Below are 11,411 nucleotides of genomic sequence, written 5' to 3'. Positions count from 1 at the left end.
ATGTGTCTTGATGGGGAGGCTTCAGCTGAGCCAGTGACCCCTTGCTCAAACCAGCAACCTCGGGCTTCAAGTCAGTGATCTTTGGGCTCAAGCCAGAGACCATGGTGTCATGTCTATGATCCCATGCTCAAACCAATGAGCCACCATTAGAGCTAGCAAGCTTGGATTTTTGAACCTAGATACTCAGTGTTCTAGGCAGATGCTCTCAGGTTTGAAAGTTTTCTTGTTTCTTGAGATAGGCCTGTAATATTGCCATAAATTTCCCTGTTAGGACTGTTTTCACTATGTCACATAGATTTTGGGTTGTTGTGTTTTCATTTATATTTGTTTCAAGGGATCTTTTGATTACTTTATGATCTCATTGTTTAGTTATTCATTGTTTAGTAACATGTTATTTAATATCAGTATATATATGTCTTTCTGTGTGTGTGTTTTGTGTGGATGGTTGATTTCTAGTTTCATCCTATTATGTTCAGAAAAGATTCTTGATATGATTTAAATCTTCCATTATTGAGACTTGTTTTGTGTCTTGTCATCTGGTCTCTCCTTGGAAATGTTGTATGTACATTTGAAAAGATTGTATATTCTGCTGCTTTGGGATAAAATGTTCTTAAGATAGCAATTAAATCCATCTGATCTAGTAGGTCAAATAAGGCTGCTATTTTCTTATTTATTTTCTGTTTGGCAGATTTAGCTGTTGATATCATGGGGTGTTAAAATATCCTACTAATATTGTATCACTTTGGATCTCTCCCTTTATGTCCATTAAGATTTGTTTTGCATATTTAGATGCTACTACATTGTGTGCATAATTGTTTACAAGGGTTATATTCTCTTATTGGATTGCTCCATTTATCATTATGCAGTGTCTTTTTTGTCTTTTATTATAGCCTTTGATTTAAAATCTATTTTGTCAAGGTCCTGGTTGGATAACTCTACTACTGGTTAGCATGTCTTCTTGAGAGGCCAATGTTGTAGGTTCAAATCCCTGGTAAGGGCACATAAGAAGCAACCAATGAATGCATAAATAAGTGGGACAACAAATTATGTTCCCCATCCACTCTCTTTCTTTTCTTTCAAAAAAATCAATTAAAAATTAAAGTATGTGTTGTCAGATATAAGTATTATTATCTCATATTTTTTAAAATTTTCATTTGCATAAAATATTTTTACCCTTTGTTTTTAGTTTCTGTGTACAGTAATACCTCAGTTTTCATTGACTTTAGTCATCATCAATTTTTTCTGTGAAAATTTATTTTGGTTTTCATTGGTTGCCTCAGATTTTGTCAGTGTGCCCACGTGCCCTCGCTGCTAATTTTGTGAAAACAAAGGGTGATCCACGCGTTCTGCTGCTCAGTGTGGCGTTGTTTCTCATTGTGTGAGCGTCACCCTGCCCATCTAGCCAAACAATTCTGTTGCTTTCTAATGTTTTTGTGCTTTTTTTTATTGATTGCAAGTGCTAATACTAAATTACATGTAAGTGATTACTGAGTATACAGTATTTGGTATAATGCTTATTTTGAGTTCTTCAGTTTCAAAATGTACATAATGCACATAAAATAAAATCACATGTGTTCAAATCTCATTGACCCTGTTAAGTGTTTCCCTTGCTAATAAATTAACTCTTTCCTTTTAGCTCCATCATGGGACCAAAGAAAGTCTTTTATTAGTCTTTTATATTCATTTTATATTGATTTCTTATTGTTTTTAGTATTAAACACTATATTTATTCTCTATAAAATGTGTTTTTGGTATGTTTTTCAGAGTGTCTAGAACGAATTAATTGGATTTACATTGATTCATATTGTCCCAGTAGAACCCAAGCTCTATGTCAATCAGGCATCCCTGATTTGATATCCCTGTGTACTGGGACACTCCTGCTTATCAACAGGGCTGGCAACCTCTTTGAGACTACTCTTGAAGTGGCTATGAGGATTCTACTTAGCAGTGCTGAGACCAACTGCCACTGGAGGAAACACACGACTGACATACAAGTTAGTTGCAAGAATCACACAGGCAGTTTATTACTCACAAATTCTTTTGGCGTGCCTGGGTACAGCTTAAGGGGGCCCCATTGGCGTGCTCCTCTCAACTGTCTTTGGTCAGAGTGGCGTGGAGACAGTCCACATTCAGTTTGGGATCTGGGCGACTATTGCAGCAGGGAGGCAGGCCCCTTAGCTTTAATACCTTTTCTGGCCAACACCTTCTAACAGGTGTCAGTCTACAAGATTATTATCTCAAATCACCTTTTGGGAGTTCTTTGCAGGAAGCCCTTTTTATGTTAATCTACTGAAATGTTACATCAAGCCACTTTTAAGATGTTCCTAGGGGAGCCTCCAGTCTATGTCAACCCACGGAGTTATGACATCAAGCCACTTCTTATCTCTATGTAACCACACACACACTAACTGAGCCCTGCATGAAAGGCAGAGTCTGTTTATCATATCTGTACATACTATATTAATTCTTATCCAGATGGCATAACTTTATTTAATTTCCTTAATTGCTTTTAATATTATATCCTAATTATTTTTATATATCTTTCATAATTTTCTATATTTTTATATATTTAATTACCATAACCTTATATTACTGCAACACATATGGAAATAATTGCCTCAGTTTTTGTTGGTTTTGGATTTTGCCGATTATTTTCAGATGGATTATAGATGAAAACTGAGGTATCGCTGTATTTTTTATTCTGAGGTGGGTCTGTTGAAGACAGCATATATATGGGTCTTGTCTTTTTTATCATCTTCTCACTGGCCTAGGTCTTTTGATTAGAACATTTAAGTCATTTACTTTTAAGGTGATTGTTAATAAGTATGTATTGTATTGTCATTTTTTCTCTTAATTATGTTCTTCTATTTTTCTCATTATTATTCCTCTTGGTCTCCTTTTTCTTCTTAAAGAAGGTCTTTAAACATTTCTTGTAATAGCACTTTGGTAGTAACAAATTCCTTTAGCTTTTTCTTGTCTGGGAAGCTTTTTATTTCTCCTTCAATTTTAAATGATAGCCATGCTATTTAAAGTAGCCTTGATTGTATGTCCTTGCTTTTCATCACTTTAAATATTTCATGCCAATTTATTCTGGCTTGAGATGCTTCTGTTGAGAAATCAGCTATGATATCTGCCTTGTAGTAACTGTCTTTCTCTAGTGGCTTTTAAGATTCTTTCTTCGTCTTTAACTTTTGCCATTTTACATATGATATGTCTTGGTGTGAGCCTCTTTGGATCCATATATTTTGGGACCCTCTGTACTTCCTGTACTTGTGTTTGTGTGGGTGTTTTCCTTCACCAAGTTAAGGAAGTCTTTAGTTGTTACTTCTTCAAATAGATTTTAAATCTTTTGCTGTTTTTTTATCCTTCTGGTACCCCTATAATGTTAATGTGGTCACACTTCATATTGTCCCCATGGTCTCTTAAACTATCCTGATCCTTTTATTTCTTTTTGCAGCTGTGATTGGGTATTATTTTCTACCTTGTCTTTGCTGATTTAACCCTCTGCTTTATCCAATCTACTGTTTATTTCTGCCAGTATATTTTTAGCGCTAGGTATTTTCTTCTTTATTTCAGATGTTTTTAGGTTTTATATGTTCTTTCTCATGCAGTTGTAGTTCTAAGTTTCTTGAATATCTTTATTACAATTACTTTGAACTTTATATTGAATAAATTGCTTGCTTCCATTTTATTTAGCCCCTTTTCTGGAGATTTGTCTTTTTTTTTCATTTGGGGTCTAATTTTTCTCTCCCCTTTCTGGCTGCTTTTTTGTGTTTATTTCTAGGTTTTAGACAGATCTGCTATGACATGTAGTCTTGGTAGGTGGCTTAATCTAATAGATGTTCTGTGAGGCAGTGGTACAGTTTCCTTGATTACCTGAACTGAGCCTACCAGTGATGTTTCTTGTGTGGGTTATGTGGTCCTTCCTGTTATAATTGAAGCTTGCTTGTTATTTGCTTGTTTGTGCATGGGATTGACCATTAGGCTGGTCAGCTATGAGGCTCAAACTCAAGCAGGGTGTGTGTTCTGTGCAGTTGCTCACCACAAGAAGCAGCTCTTGCCTCAACAGGTTTTGTTGCCTGACGAGATCTTCCTTTGGATATGCTGCTTGTGAAGCTTACTGGATGCTTCTCTGATATTATCTGAAACTGACTACTGGGTGTGCTGACTCTGGTCCTCCTGGGAAGGACTCTGATGAAGGCCAGTGTAAGATGTTGCTTGTGACTGGCCCTTAAAAACCTGTTTGGAGCTACAAGTGGTCCACAATTTGTGGCTGCCTCTGCTGGGCCTGTGTGCACATGGGAAGGTTCAAGCTGTGCACCAAAGCTGTCTTTTACTAGCACTGGCCTGGAGTCAGGTCAACAAATGTCCCAAAGCACACCAGGTCTGCCGCCGCCTTCTTCCTCCTGCTGGGGGCCTGTCAGGCTCAGTCACTTAAAAAGCCTCTGGATATACCAGTACTTCTCAGCAGGGCCTTAACTTCACAGGGTGAAGCAAGAGTGAGTCTAAAGGGTGGGCCTGTTACTTTCCCCCAGGCTGATATTGCACCAAAGGTAATGCTCCACTCAAGAGAGTTGTTGTTTTTGGTGTGGGAGCATTACTTAGCACAGATATTCTGGTTGCTGTCCTTTCAACTTTCTCTTCAGAGCCACAAACTCTAGGCTCTCCTCATGCAACTCTAGTCCACTCTGCCTTTTCCCCCCAGGGCTTAGTGTGAGTGGCTATAAACAAAGTTGTGTGTGTTGGATCTTTAAGAGAGTGCCTGTTCTGCAAGTGGACTCCCTGTTCTCTCCCTGGCAGACATAAATCCAGCTGCTTTTCACAGCCAGATGCTATGCGAGCACTTCCTTTTGGCTTTGGTGCTTCAGTGTGAGAAGAAATGGCTTGGGATTTAGACACCTTGTTTCTCAAGGGGAACCCTGGTAGCTAAAATATGCCCTTGGAACCTCAGCATCTGCCCATGAGAGTAGAGCCATACTTTTTTGCATCCCCACCTTCTCTGCCAGTTTCAATGTAGCTTCTTCTGTAAATCTTTAGTTATAAGACTTCTCTTCAGCTAGTCTTCAGTTGGTTACTCAGGATGATTGTTCTTTCATTTTGTTTCAATCCAGCTTGGTCTTAGGAGGAGGTGGGTGAGCTTCCATTAAAGATGATAAATTATCTTTAAATCCAAACATTGTTTCAGGCAACTTCACTTCATATTTTTTATTACTTTATATCAATAGTTTAGAGTTTTGGTAAATATTTTTTTGAAATTTTAAGGACTGAAAACATCTTGAATTTAGAGAGCAGATAAAAATTCTTTTTTGAGAGAAGCCACCAGAGGGAGCATGAAGATAATTTTTGTAAGAAAAACAAACAAACCCTCAGCATTATTATTCAAGTCAGTTGAATCTTTTATATAGGTAAATTCTCTAGGTTTCTTTCAGAACAGAAAAAATTTCCTCTGACCATATAACTGTCTTATATATTAAAAACAAAAATTATAGTTAACTCATACCCACAAACTTTAAAATATTGATAGTCATGAATTTACTCTTAAAATAGTATTCACAATTAAGATAATTTGACCTAAATAAGTTCAATATTTATGTTAATATTCTTTTTTTTCATTTATTTATTTATTCATTTTTAAAGAAGAGAGAGAGAGGGTGAAAGACAGAGAGAGAGAGGAGAAAGAGAGAGAGAGAGAGAAGGGGGGAAGAGCAGGAAGCATCAACTCCCATATGTGCCTTGACCAGGCAAGCCCAGGGTTTCGAACCGGCGACCTTAGCATTTCCAGGTCGATGCTTTATCCACTGCGCCACCACAGGTCAGGCTTAATATTCTTTATTATTTGAAATTTGATATGTTTCAATAAAAGTTTTATAAAATTTAAATTTAATTTTTATACTTATGTCTGCATAATTAAAATATCAAGATTTTTAATTAAAACATTATTTGGACATTATTTTTATATTATTTCAACCATCTGGATTTCTCCTAATATAATCACTATATTTATTTAAAACATTTTTTTCTAAAAAAAGTTTTTTCTTGCATTTAGTCTACACCTGGTATTTCATGTTATCTCTTGGTCCGAGGGCTCCTGATTGGAGCTGGTCCTGTTGGGGTTCCCTGTGCAGTACTTGGCAGATGAAAGGGTACAAATGTAGAAGGGGGGTTCTGAATTTGCCTCAGCCTCTCAGAACTCCATTATCCTGTCTGGGCCTCAGTTTCTTCACTGGGTTCCTGAGAGGGTCTTGAGTAAATCTAATCCCTCATGATGGATAAAACATCTGGAGACTGTGGCCTGGCCCTATCCTAGAGTTATTACTTCCCAGCTGTCTCCTTTAGCATCCCCTCCTCCTTAACCCTTCCCCATCCAATTACTTCTTTTTTGTTAAAATTGCCCAAAACTTCAAAAACCATAATCTGATCAGCAAAGAGCAGGAAAGAGGGTCAGAAACAACCAGAAATCACTTGGGGCCAGTTTCCCTTCCTGCACAGTTATTCTTCTCTACACAGCTTGGTCCAAAGCCTGCTAGAAAATTTGCTACTTAGATGTGCCCTAAAAGGGACCCTCACTCTACACACATCTGGATCTGGCCTTCATAAACCCTTAGCTGGAAGCACTTGAACATAGAAAAACAAAATGAAAACACAAAAAAACCCCAAAATTCTATTTGCGGTGATGAGGAATAGAGACAGTCTACAGGGAGGAGCCTCAATAGCCTGCCTTCTTTTTTTGTAGTACTGGGGGTACTCCTGGGCCTTCCCTGGCTTTTGCAGTCTGGGCTGACCCTGGTGCCCCACTGGCCACATCTACAGAGTCATGGAGGAGTTGTCACACTTGTCAGTCCCCAGCTTAGTATCATAAATGTGCTGTCATGCCCACCTGGCTGGCACATTTGTTGGTGCTTGTTTGCAGGCTGATGGTTGTATAGTCCATAGTTGACAGAATATCATTCTTGGCATCATACAGATGCCTTCTTGTGCCATATGCCATCATGACTGACTGGCTGGTATACTTGTTGGTGCCAATCTTAAGTCTGTTGATGCACTGGCTTGCTCTTATGGTGGCATCATCAAAGTTACATTCCTGCTTCTCTGAGTACTTGATGCTGATGTCCATGCCACTCTGCTCTTCTTTGTCCTGTTTTTCCTTGCCAGTGCCAGAAGAGACACCTGCACCTGGGTCATGTTCCCACTCTCAAACCAGATGACTAGCTTCAAGCAGGTCCACAGAGTTCATGCTAGAACTGACCATGGCCTTGATGAAGTTAGAGAGGTTTTCTAGCTAGTGTTGGTTTTGCATGGAATGGTTTATCAGGAATGAGCCCGGCCTCAGCGATTCTATGAGTGTCCACAGGATAATTCCATCCTTCATACACGTCTGTAAATCAAGACTGATAGAGAGGCCCATGAGTTCATCAATACAGCTGCGGCGTTCTGCCACCTTCTGAAGGTCATGTTTGGACAGATTCTTTACCTCTAATGAAAGCCCATATAAGGGTCCCTTATTGAACCACATGGAGTGTGGAGCTCATGCTTGCAGTGGCCAGGGTGGGATGGACTGCCTGGCAGGTAAAATGGTGGGTAATGCATGAGTCTGGGCTCCAATACAACCAATTTAAACATAATCTTTTAATTCTGCTATGTGGGTGTTGATAAACCTGGTTGATTGAATACAAGATAAATTAACCTATTAGTAATTAATAAGTGATAAACAAATAAGTGGTCTTTATATCACTCTTTTGATGGATGACATTTTTTCTTATAAGTAGAAGGTAGGCAGTTCAGTTGATGCAATTGCCCTATGATCTCATGAATAGCCTAGGATTCTTTAAACTGTTCACTGCACAACACCCCTATTATATGCTACTTGTCTTGCTATTTCATTGCTACAAAATCGCTGCCCAGCTCCAGCCTCTTTTCTCTATTCTCTTCAGGAAGAAAGGAAGAAGAAAAAAGATGACACCCTAACTTTCTGAAGAAAATAATTTTCCTGGAGATTCCCCAGAAGATTTGCACTTATATTTCAGAACTGTTTCCCATGGGCACCTTATTTACCTATGCACATTTCATCTAGCATAAAATCAGTATTGTGAGAAAGAAAGGGGAGATTGATATGTGGAGGTAGCTAGCAGTCTTTGCCACACTTTGTTAATGAGCTGTACATTATATTAGATACTAGGGACACAGAGATAATTAAGGCTGGTTCTCTGCTTCTGTTGTTGTATAGCAGAATAGACAAAAACCCAAAATACAGTAAGTTATGTAGTGCAAACAAGTTATTAACATGTATTTTCCCTGGCCTAAGAGTTTTACATATGATATTTTATTTTATTTTTTTTACAATATTCTTATGTGGGTCATTTTATTAGATCAGTTTTAGAAAAGATATGATTGAGGTTTAAAAATATTAGAATATCTTGTGCCAGCACTGTTTACAAGGCTGGGATGCAGCAGTAAAGGTTGATATCATCCTTGTTATTTGGGATCCTGTTGAGAATTTAGCACATAAGTCAGTTTTTAAACTAACAATTACAATCTAAAAGGGGTTATAAAACAAGAAGAAAGTCTAGATCTATTCTGAACAATCAAATAAATTTTCACCCAATATCTCACCCTTTTCTACATGTAACTAATAATCTTTTCTCTGATTTTCCTTAAATTTGGCAATAAAGTAAGGATTCCATCAATTTTTTCATTTTTTTGGTATATATATATATATAATTTTAAATTTTTATTAATTTAATTTATTGTGTTAACATGGAATCAAGAGTCCCACTCAGTGTAACACCCTCACCCCCACATCCCCCAATACACCCCCTTTGCTGCCCTCCCTCTAACTCCCTTCCCACTTTCCTCTAGGATTTGCTGTCCTGTTACTTGTATCTATGTGTTATGTATATATAATTTCACTAACCCCTTCACCTTCTCTGATCCCATCCCCTCATCCCCTTCCCTCTGACAGCTGTCCCTCTGCTCCCTGTGACCCCGCTTCTGCCTCTATTTCATTCCTCAGTTCACCTTGTTCATTAGATTCCACATGTAAATGAGAACATATGATTTTTTCCCTTCTCAGCCTGTATTACTTCACTTAGCATAATAGTCTCCAGGTCCATCCATGCTGTCACAAAAAGTTAAATTTCCTTCTTTTTCACGGCCACGTAGAATTCCACAGTGTATATGTACCACCGCTTTTTAATTCACCCGTCCACTGATGGACTCTTGGGCTGTTTCCAGATCTTGGCTATTGTAAACAATGCTACAATAAACATGGGGATGCATATCTTCTTTTGAGTCAGTGACTTGGTATTTTTAGGATATATTCCTAAAAGTGGGATAGCTGGGTCAAAAAGCAGTTCCATTTTTAATTTTTTGAGGAAATGCCATACTGTTTTCCACAGTGGCTGCACAAGTCTGCATTCCCACCAGCAGTGCAGGAGGGTTCCCTTTTCTCCACACCCTCGCCAGCACTTATTGTGTGTTGATTTGTTAATGAGTGCCATTTTGACAGGGGTGTAGTGATATATCATTGTGGTTTTAATTTGCATTTCTCTGATGATTAGTGATGTTGAACATTTTTTCATATGCCTATTGGCCATCTATATGTTCTCTTTGGAGAAGTGTCTATTCAGTTCTTTTGTCCAATTTTAAATTGGATTGTTTACCTTCCTGGTGTTGAGTTTTAAAAGTTCTTTATAAATTTCAGTTATTAACCCCTTATCAAACATATTGGTGAATATGTTCTTCCATTGTGTGGCTTGTCTTTTTATTTTGTTAATGGTGTCTTTTGCTGTGCAAATGCTATTTAGTTTGATATAGTCTCATTTATTTATTTTGTCCTTTATTTCACTTGCCTATGGAGATATTTTGGCAAAAATATTGCTATGAGAGATATTGAAGAGTTTACTGCCTATGTTTTATTCCAAGATGTTTATAGTCAGTTGTTACTTCTCCACTTTCATTTTTAATTTCATTTATTTGAGTCCTTTCTTTTTTTTCTTGATGACTTTGGTTAAATGTTTGTCAATCTTGTTTACATTTTCAAAGAACCAACTCTTGGTTTCATTGATCTTTTATATTGTTTTTTATAGGTTCTATGTCATTTACTTCCACTCTGATCTTTATTATTTCCTTCTTTCTACTTCCTCTGGCCTTTTTTTGTTGTTCTTTTTTTAGTTCTTTTAATGTTTTTATTTATTTATTTATTTATTTATTTATTTATTTACAGAGACAGAGAGAGAGTCAGAGAGAGGGATAGACAGGGACAGACAGACAGGAACGGAGAGATGAGAAGCATCAATCATTAGGTTTTCGTTGCATGTTGCAACACCTTAGTTGTTCATTGATTGCTTTCTCATATGTGCCTGGACAGTGGGGTCTTTAGCAGACTGAGTAACCCCTTGCTCAAGCCAGCGACCTTGGGTTGAAGCTCGTGAGCTTTTGCTCAAACCAGATGAGCCTGCGCTCAAGCTGGCTGCCTTGGAGTCTCGAACCTGGGTCCTCTGCATCCCAGTCTGGCACTCTATTCACTGTGCCACCACCTGGTCAGGCTTTTTTGTTTTTTTTAGATGCAGGATTAAGTTGTTTATTTGAGTTTTTTCTTGCTTCTTAAGGTATGCCTGTAATGCTATGAACTTCCCTCTCAGGACTGCTTTTGCCATGTCTCATAAATTTTGAGTTGTTGTATGTTCATTTTCATTTGTTTCAAGGAAATTTTTGATTTCTTCCTTGATCTCATTTTAACCTGTTGGTCAAATAAGTTTTTAAATATGATATATGTTTGCTCGCTTATGGTTTGCATTGGGTGTAGGGGACAGGCTGTAAGCAGGCAGGGTTGGGTATAGCCTAAGGCTTAGTTTTAAGACTAAGTTTTTCCCCACATCCTTGACTGATTGCCTGATGTGGGGTGGTGCACTCTTATGAGGAATCCCTTTATGCCTCAGATAAGTGACTTTGTAACAGAGACTTTCTTATTTGTATACTGGATTAAAGGTTTTGATTTCTACACTATGAAATGGGAACAGACTGGGGGCTCTCTATCTCTCAGTTCCTGAATTTAGCATTAGAGAGGAGAGTAGAGAAAGGCCATATGGAGGAGGCCAGGAGAAGCAGCCAAGATGGTGGAGTGCTGAGGGAAAAGCTAGTTTGTGCAGAGTTTGTGCAGAGAGAAGGAGATGGGAAACAGAGGTGAATAAGTCTGGTGAGCTAGAAACCTTTGATTCTAGGAAACTCGGATAAGTCAGTGGCTTTGGGAGCCCTAAATGAGTGGGATTTGGAGCCCAGTGTGTGTTTTTACTTGCCCGCCGGGTGCAAGCTAGGATTAAAGGTAATGGCCCACCAGTTTTTGGCTCTGTTGTTTCTTTACCGTCTGCTGGAATCAAATGCAAACCTGCACAGGCCAGGCGGCTGTGATGGTG

The 11,411-nt window shown here is 38.2% G+C and overlaps 1 pseudogene; it reads right to left on the bottom strand.

Moving 5' to 3' along the window:
• Positions 1–6,804: 6,804 nt before the first annotated feature.
• LOC136398550 (calponin-2 pseudogene) lies at positions 6,805–7,513 on the bottom strand (annotated as a pseudogene).
• Positions 7,514–11,411: the final 3,898 nt, after the last annotated feature.

This window comes from Saccopteryx leptura, chromosome 3 (assembly GCF_036850995.1).
Source record: "Saccopteryx leptura isolate mSacLep1 chromosome 3, mSacLep1_pri_phased_curated, whole genome shotgun sequence".
Lineage (NCBI taxonomy): Eukaryota > Metazoa > Chordata > Mammalia > Chiroptera > Emballonuridae > Saccopteryx > Saccopteryx leptura.
The sequence above is the reverse complement of the archived record's forward strand: the minus strand, read 5'-3'. Positions and strand labels throughout refer to the sequence as shown.